Consider the following 7,420-nt stretch of genomic DNA (forward strand, 5'->3'; position numbering starts at 1 on the left):
CCCAACCCAAATGAAAAAAAAAGAAGAGAAAAAAAAGTGCTCATCATCCCCAGGTACCATTCCTCTCACAGCACCTTCTCTGCTTGCAGAAGGCCAAGGGGGGATTATTTCCAGGGAAAGTCAGTTTGGAAAGTCCACCAAGGAGTAGGACAGGGAAATTGTATTCAGAGATGTAGTGTTTGAAGTGTTTCTGGCCAAGCTCTTGAGTCATCCAACTAAGCAAAAAATGTGATATTCACAGATACCTCCGAAGGTATTGCTGGCTGTCACATTATTACAAAGGAGGCCTGGAGAATGTCTTATGGCACACGAGAAGGGCCAACTCGCCTTGCTTCTGCCTGGAGAATTCCTGTGTACAGCTAAATACGGCATTTAAGGAAAACCTCATAAACTCTGGACCCTTTTTGCTTTGGCTGCGGAGCTGCTGACCACTGAGAAGCACAAATGACGTCAGCCAGAGCCATGCTTAGACCACGATGTGTTTTATAATGCTAACTATACTGAATAAGGACATCACAAACTTGGTGAACTGGATGCCCCAAATCAGTTCCCTAGCTATAAAATACCTATATAATTAAGTTATATTAATTATACATGATATTAAATTAAACTATACCTATAAAACCACCTATTGGTAACATAGTCATACATATGTGTCATTCATATATAAGGTAATAGGTGCTATACATATATAACATCTATATATATTCATATATGTTTAGAAATTTATAAAATATATACATATAAAAGGCCTCTCACCTGCCAGTGATGATGTGAAGCACTCAAATATGTTAATGATGACCGACTCTAAGAAGGCTAGCATTAAGTAATTGTTCTGTAAGAGGAACAAATCATTCAGGGTATAATACAGAGGCTACAAAGAGAAAACAGACCAGCTGCCTTTTCACTGAACACTGTGGAGCGCTTGTGTGGAAAGAGGCAGGGGATTCTGTGAAAAATCATACTTCATCGGGTAATTAAAGTTATTACGCATATTAATTTTGCCTAGTCAGGTTTAAATTTGGCACTTCTCTCGGCACATTTGAATTTACAATGTTTATGGCCATAAAACTGCAGAGGTTTGTGGATAATTACTGGGCCAAATGCTGCTGTTTCAGTCCACTCTCGGGAAAACAGAAGAGGCTGGGGAAATGGGTTCAGGTGGTTCCTTTTCCCCTTCCCATCCTAGCAGCTTCCCACATGAATGATAGTTCGCTACTTTGCAGAAGCCCTTCCTCCCCAACAAATAAAAAATAAACAGAAACCCTCAAGAGGCAGATGTGCAAAATCCATGCTAGCAGGCGCCATCCTGGATGCATTCAGAGACTTCTCATAAGGCACTGATCAAACACTGAGCTCTTGTAAATGAGGATAAAGAAAGGGGCACAGGAACTGCTCGAACATCTCTGTTTGCGTGTGTGCACGGTATTTTTACTTTCAGTGCAGAAGTAACCGAAATCTGCTCAGGGCAACGATAACCACCAAAGGTGCTTTCTGGGTCTCTGTACACAGCTTTCTACTGACAAAGGTGATAAAATATTTACTTTCCAGCCACATGTGGCAGCAGGAGCTAAGGTTTCATCGTGCTTGCTGCCATTGTACTGAAGCCAGCTTCTTACAGAAGCCAGTAGTGTAGGGATGCTCTGCCTTATTGTGTGACAGTATTAATGTGATGTAAATCAATAAGCAATGCCGTTAAGTAATAGCCCCACCAAAAGTTCTGTTCTAAAACAAGCATTTCAAAAGAATATACAAATGTAGTTGTATTGAAAGCAGACACGCTGTATTATCAGGTTGGCTGCTTTCCCAGGGAAGTGCAGTGGAATAGTTGTCACTCAGGATTTACCCAGTTTCCGTGCAAGGGATATCTGGTCTTTGACCACCTGGCATCCTTTTCCAAAAGCTGCAGTTGCAGCCTCCTGAAGTGTATCATTATAAGTGAAATAAAACAACATTTTTTTGGTGAGCAATACAACTGAACACATCAGTCATATTAAACTTATTTTGCTTTGATTTGCTCTCAAAAATTTGTTTAGCAAACTCAAATTCGACTAATGTGCTCAGTTAAAGAAGTACTTTGTGATGTTTTAACACGATCACTTTTTCGCCTGTGGTTTGTGAAAACTGTGGCTTTTATTCTTCTTATGATTGACTGTATTAGCCATTTTTTTAATGGGCACAATGTTCATGGGCACAATGAGCAGTATTTGCCTGTGGTTTCCCAGCCACTACGAGGCAGCCTTCTGCAAGAGCCTTTTTAGGCTTATGTAGCGTTTGCTGCACCAGCATCCTCAGAGTCTGCAGCTGCTCTTTGCCAGAAGAAACTCTGACGGCTACCGAGCCACAAGAACCAGACTTTGTTGTGTGACAGAGGTCATCTGAGTCACGGTGACTGACGGGCACTAGTTTTGGTTGTACGCTCAAACTGGGTTCTCCACGTTCTTGGGTAATCACTTGCCCAACAACTTGCCCATTTATGAACCTTAAATACCCTGAACTGTCTTAGGATTTCCATGACTGACTAAGCTATTGTGCTCAGAGAAAGCCAAGGATAAAGTGCTGGACTTAAACTGCATGTCAGCTGTCCAAAGAAGAAATAGCCAGGTATCATGGGGAGGTCTTGTCTGTATTTAAAAACAAAACAAAACAAAAAAAAAACCAAAACAGTTGAACTGGTTTAACTGAAAACTTAAGCTGAACAAATGTGCACAGAGTCTCTTGGATTGGTTTTAATCAGGCTAATGTTCACTTGCCTTCATCAATCAGAATGAGCTTGAGATTTAAGCGATATAATCATTCATCCTGAACTCGGAGTTTCCACCCAGAGAGTTGTGGCAGCTTAACTAAATGGTTTTCCATGGAATTAAACAAGCGGTTTTTCAGGGGGGAGGCCTGCCCTGCCACTGGGCAGAGTGCCACGTCCATGACCTGGGGAAGGCTCTGCCCTGAGCTCTGCCGACCCATTCTGGTTTCCTTGCAGCTTTCATTTTTCCAACAGGACGGTAAGGTACTTGTTTCTCTTCTGCAGTTCGTCGTTGATGAGCTCTCTCATACACAGCAGAGTCAGCAGCACCTCCTGGAGCAGTTCAGTGCCTCTTGCTCACCTTCGGCTAATTACCGTCCATGACCTGGGGAAGGCTCTGCCCTGAGCTCTGCCGACCCATTCTGGTTTCCTTGCAGCTTTCATTTTTCCAACAGGACGGTAAGGTACTTGTTTCTCTTCTGCAGTTCGTCGTTGATGAGCTCTCTCATACACAGCAGAGTCAGCAGCACCTCCTGGAGCAGTTCAGTGCCTCTTGCTCACCTTCGGCTAATTACCAGTCTCACTTTCATTAACGTGGCTTGCAACTGCCAGAGACCCTTCCTCTCGCACAGTCCCTGGCACCACGCTGCAGCTTTGCTCTGTCGTTTGGATTTGGGAAACTTTAAACCCCTGCATGCAGCGCTGGGTAAGAACCGTCACCGTCCTCTGCAGAGAACCGCGCTCTTTCCATCAAGTAAAACACTGGCTTAATCTTTAATTCAAGGCTGTCTTTTGAGGATCACAGCCCCAGCTCAGGAACAAAGTGAGCCTGACAACACTCGGAGGCAGAAGATGAAATATTAATCCATGCTTTCATGACATCTAGGCTGGATTATAGTAATTCCCTGTCTGCAGGTCTTCCCAAGGCCACCTCCTACAGAACACACCTTGTACAGAAGCCAGCCGTGGGATTTAACCATGTACTGCAGGCAAACAGCCCACCTTCCAGACACTAAGTTTGGCGCTTGCTTGGAGACCTCTATTCCTCCTTTGTCTCCACGTATGCTCTTCAATTGCCAGGTGTAGAGCACATCCATAACTGTAGCTATTTTTAGTCACTAAAAAAAGTGTCAGCTTCAGAATGTGTCTACCTGTACAAGAAAGAAAAAAATGCACAAAATCTATAAACATGGTAGGCAAAATCTACAAACATGGTAGACAAGCACTGGCAAAAAAAACCAGGACAAGGATGTGTGCTATATTGGACACCCTTCTTCTTTTAGGGGATTGAGTGGCATTTCCTCAGGGCAAGAATTAGTTAAATTGAAAAAGCAACAAAATGAGGCCGTTGTGAAGAGCTGAGTGTTGTACACCAGTCAGCAAGGATATGACTAAAGTAAAGAGAATGTGAGGTTGGATGAGAGAAGGGAAACCACCACCACAGGGGGATATAGCTGAAGAAAGCACCAAGGGAAGAAAACAGATTAAAGCCAACATCACCATCCGGGTATTTCCAGAAGCATCAAAGTTGCAGCTGTTCCTGTGTTGGCACATGCTGGATTGAGTGAAGGGCTTGTTCCAGCCAGACTTGCTTGTCTCCTCTGTGCCTCAGTTTTCCCGTGAATTAACCAGAAATATTTTCCTAAATCCCAAGTTAACTCATAAGGGCAGCTCTTGGTTATCAGGTAATGAGAGAAAAGGACGGTTGGGAAAACCCATAGAAACAAAACCACATAATGAAAACTACGTCAATCAAGCAAACAGACCACGTCATCTATTGGCTTTGGAAAACCACGTAAAGTTCTTTACAGATGGTAGAGGCAGTTTGGACAGCAGGGGCCAGAGTGGAGCCTGGGGCGATCCCGATGGTAGTCTACAAGGGTCAAATGATGGTAAGCTCAGACACATCCAGAACGTAGATCATCTGCTGCTCATGGCTGGAAGGTGGCCGAACCCGTACAGCTTCTGAAGCCAAAGAAGTGCGAGAGTGCTCACGCATTCCCCACAGCATAGATACATACCATTAAAGGTATCATCCTTCAAAACCCATGGGAAGAAAAAATAAAATAAAATTTTAAAAAGTACTTCCCTCAGAGTAACAGGAAGCTGATGGTGTCTTTGGCCTGTTTTTCCCACCAAGTGCTTTCCTCAAGTAAATAAGTATTTGCTGTATTGCAAAAAGTACACTGAAAGCTTCGCCTAGAAATGCAAGGCTAAAAAAGTTTTGCATCATGTACCACCATCACACCCTACTTTTCAGAAGAGCTCCAGCTTTTGGAGATTCCAGTGGACTATTTAATGGATTTATGAAGTTATGAAAGTGAAAGCCAAGTCCATGCAGTCTAAATGCCATTAAATCCCCGTGTTGCCATTTCCCATTACCTGGGCTCTTCTGAAAGCCTTGTGCCAGCCAAGAAGACACATCAGGGAACGACAGAAGGAATTTAGATGAACCCAGGGCAGGAGAAGAGAGGAGGGAGAGGTGGCGGCAGCAACCCAGCCGCAGCAGCAGCAAGTCAAACAAAGCCAGGTTCTAATGTAACAGTGATAATCTCCCACCAGAGTTATTTAAAAATCCCATTGATGTATGGACATGATCTTCTACGCAATTGTGGGTTTGCACCCACCCAAAATAACCTTTGGATTTCTAGTCCCAGGGAAGAGCAGAAGAAAGCAGCATTTCCTTCGCTCGTGGTCTGAAGGCCTCTCCCCCCTGCCAGAGCAGGCATGCCAGTCATGTCACATTTATCCAGCCCAACCCAACCATCTGATAATAAAGCTTATGAAACGGGTATGAGATGCTCTGAGCACGCATTGATAAATGCTTTAGGAGAAAAGCAGATATCTCACTACTTCTAGTCTGGGCAAGATTGCTCTGTAAACAGGCTGTGCAGCATTCAAGCATCAGCTTGCCTCAGTTCCTTTGAACTTGTCCAGAAACATAGCTGAGGCAGGTGATGTTTGGATGGGATTGTAAAAACTTCCTAGGCACTGAGAGAGAGTCACAAGTGAGGATGAAGCAGAGGGTGGTAAGCTAGGTCCTGCGGACCCCACAGCCAGCTGAGCCCAAATCCCGTTACAGGTTGGAGGAAACGCATTACTTTCTCATCTGATTTATACAGTTAATGAACTAAATATAAAAATAAATATTATGGTCAGTACAGTAGCCAGACATCTTATTTTGATATGAACTTACCCTGCCTTCAGTTTTAATGATGCTGCCAATTGCCAACTTTGGGTTTCGGAGCCAACAATCCCATTAAGACGCACGATGAGTACTTTTTTGTTAGAAATAGTTTCAGGCAGCCTGCAAACTTGTGTATCAGTGCACTGGTTACACTGCTCACATTTTCAAGATAGCATCAAGAAAAGTGTAGTGGTGGCAAGGAGGGGAAGCGGGAATTCTTGAGCACCACGCTGCACCCAGATCTCTGCAGCAAGGTCTGCACCTGTGAAATACTTCGGGAGCCGCTTATACCTTTCCTAGGATTCCTTGCAAAGTGTTTCTGCTAATTTCAATTGTATCAGTGTCTTTCCCTTGAGAAAATACCTACTGAGTTAGGCAGTGAATGCTGGGATGCTGGCAGGGCATGTAGCCATTTAAAGGCTTTTTCACATCTGTTTTCACAGGCAAACCCTATTAAATTGTAATAATAACTGCATGCATTTTACTGATAAGCAATCGATTTCCATGAAAGATAACAAAAGCTTCCACTGCAATGGGCTAGAAATCCAGATCCCTTAAGATCTGAGTCCATATTCTAAACACCATGCTCTAGGCATTGCTGCAAACACTGCTTATTGAGGGACTCAATGTGTGCTTTTACTAGGTTACTTGTAAGCATCACTGGCAGACGCAGTCACATGTGGTGTGTAACCCCACATATTTTATGTCTGGCGCAAACTCAAAACATATCCTCTGGTCCAGAACAAAACACTCTTGTTCTTCCCTCTCCCGTCAGCTGCTCACCAGCAACAAGCCTTCACAGACTCTCCTAAAGAATCGCGCCTGATGGCCAGATGCCACTGGTCACCAGAAACACCCCACGTGCTGGGGGTCTCCGAGCTGCCTGCGCCCCGAAGACCACGCAAGGCAGTGTTCTGAGAAGTGTCCCTGGCAGTGGCCCTCCAAACTCCTACATCAGTAACATTTGGGTGTAAATGTCAGAGACCCTCTCAAGGAAGGGTACAGAGATCATATTCTGGTCTTCCGTGCTGGTCTCTGGCTAAGACCAAAGGCTGTCCAAAGCATCATGCATATAACTGACTGGGACAGAACAACACAGGGAGACTCACCTCTAATACGAAAGGCTGCCGAGAACACTCAAAACCACTTTCTGATACTTCATAACCTCTTTTAGGCTTTGTTGGTGCTCAAAAGCAGCCTTGGAAAGCCTTTTCTTTGAGTAACTATTTGTTTTTCTCCCCGATGCACAAATCTCTGTCATGCCCAGACTCTCCCAACTCAGCTGACTCCAGGGAAAATTCTGAGCAAGCCAAAGGCACCTTTTTGGCGTTCCTGTTTCTCCCCTTGCTGAGAGGCTCTCATCTGGGATGTCGGCCGCGACGATGCACAGCCAGGAGCAAGCCTAGCTCCCTCCAGGAGTGCAGCTCCAGTGGTGATAAGTTTCAGGGAAGTAGGAGCGTTTGAGACAGTGCTCACCAGAAGACCATGCA

The sequence above is a fragment of the Fulmarus glacialis genome, unplaced genomic scaffold (assembly GCF_000690835.1).
Source record: "Fulmarus glacialis isolate BGI_N327 unplaced genomic scaffold, ASM69083v1 scaffold1739, whole genome shotgun sequence".
Lineage (NCBI taxonomy): Eukaryota > Metazoa > Chordata > Aves > Procellariiformes > Procellariidae > Fulmarus > Fulmarus glacialis.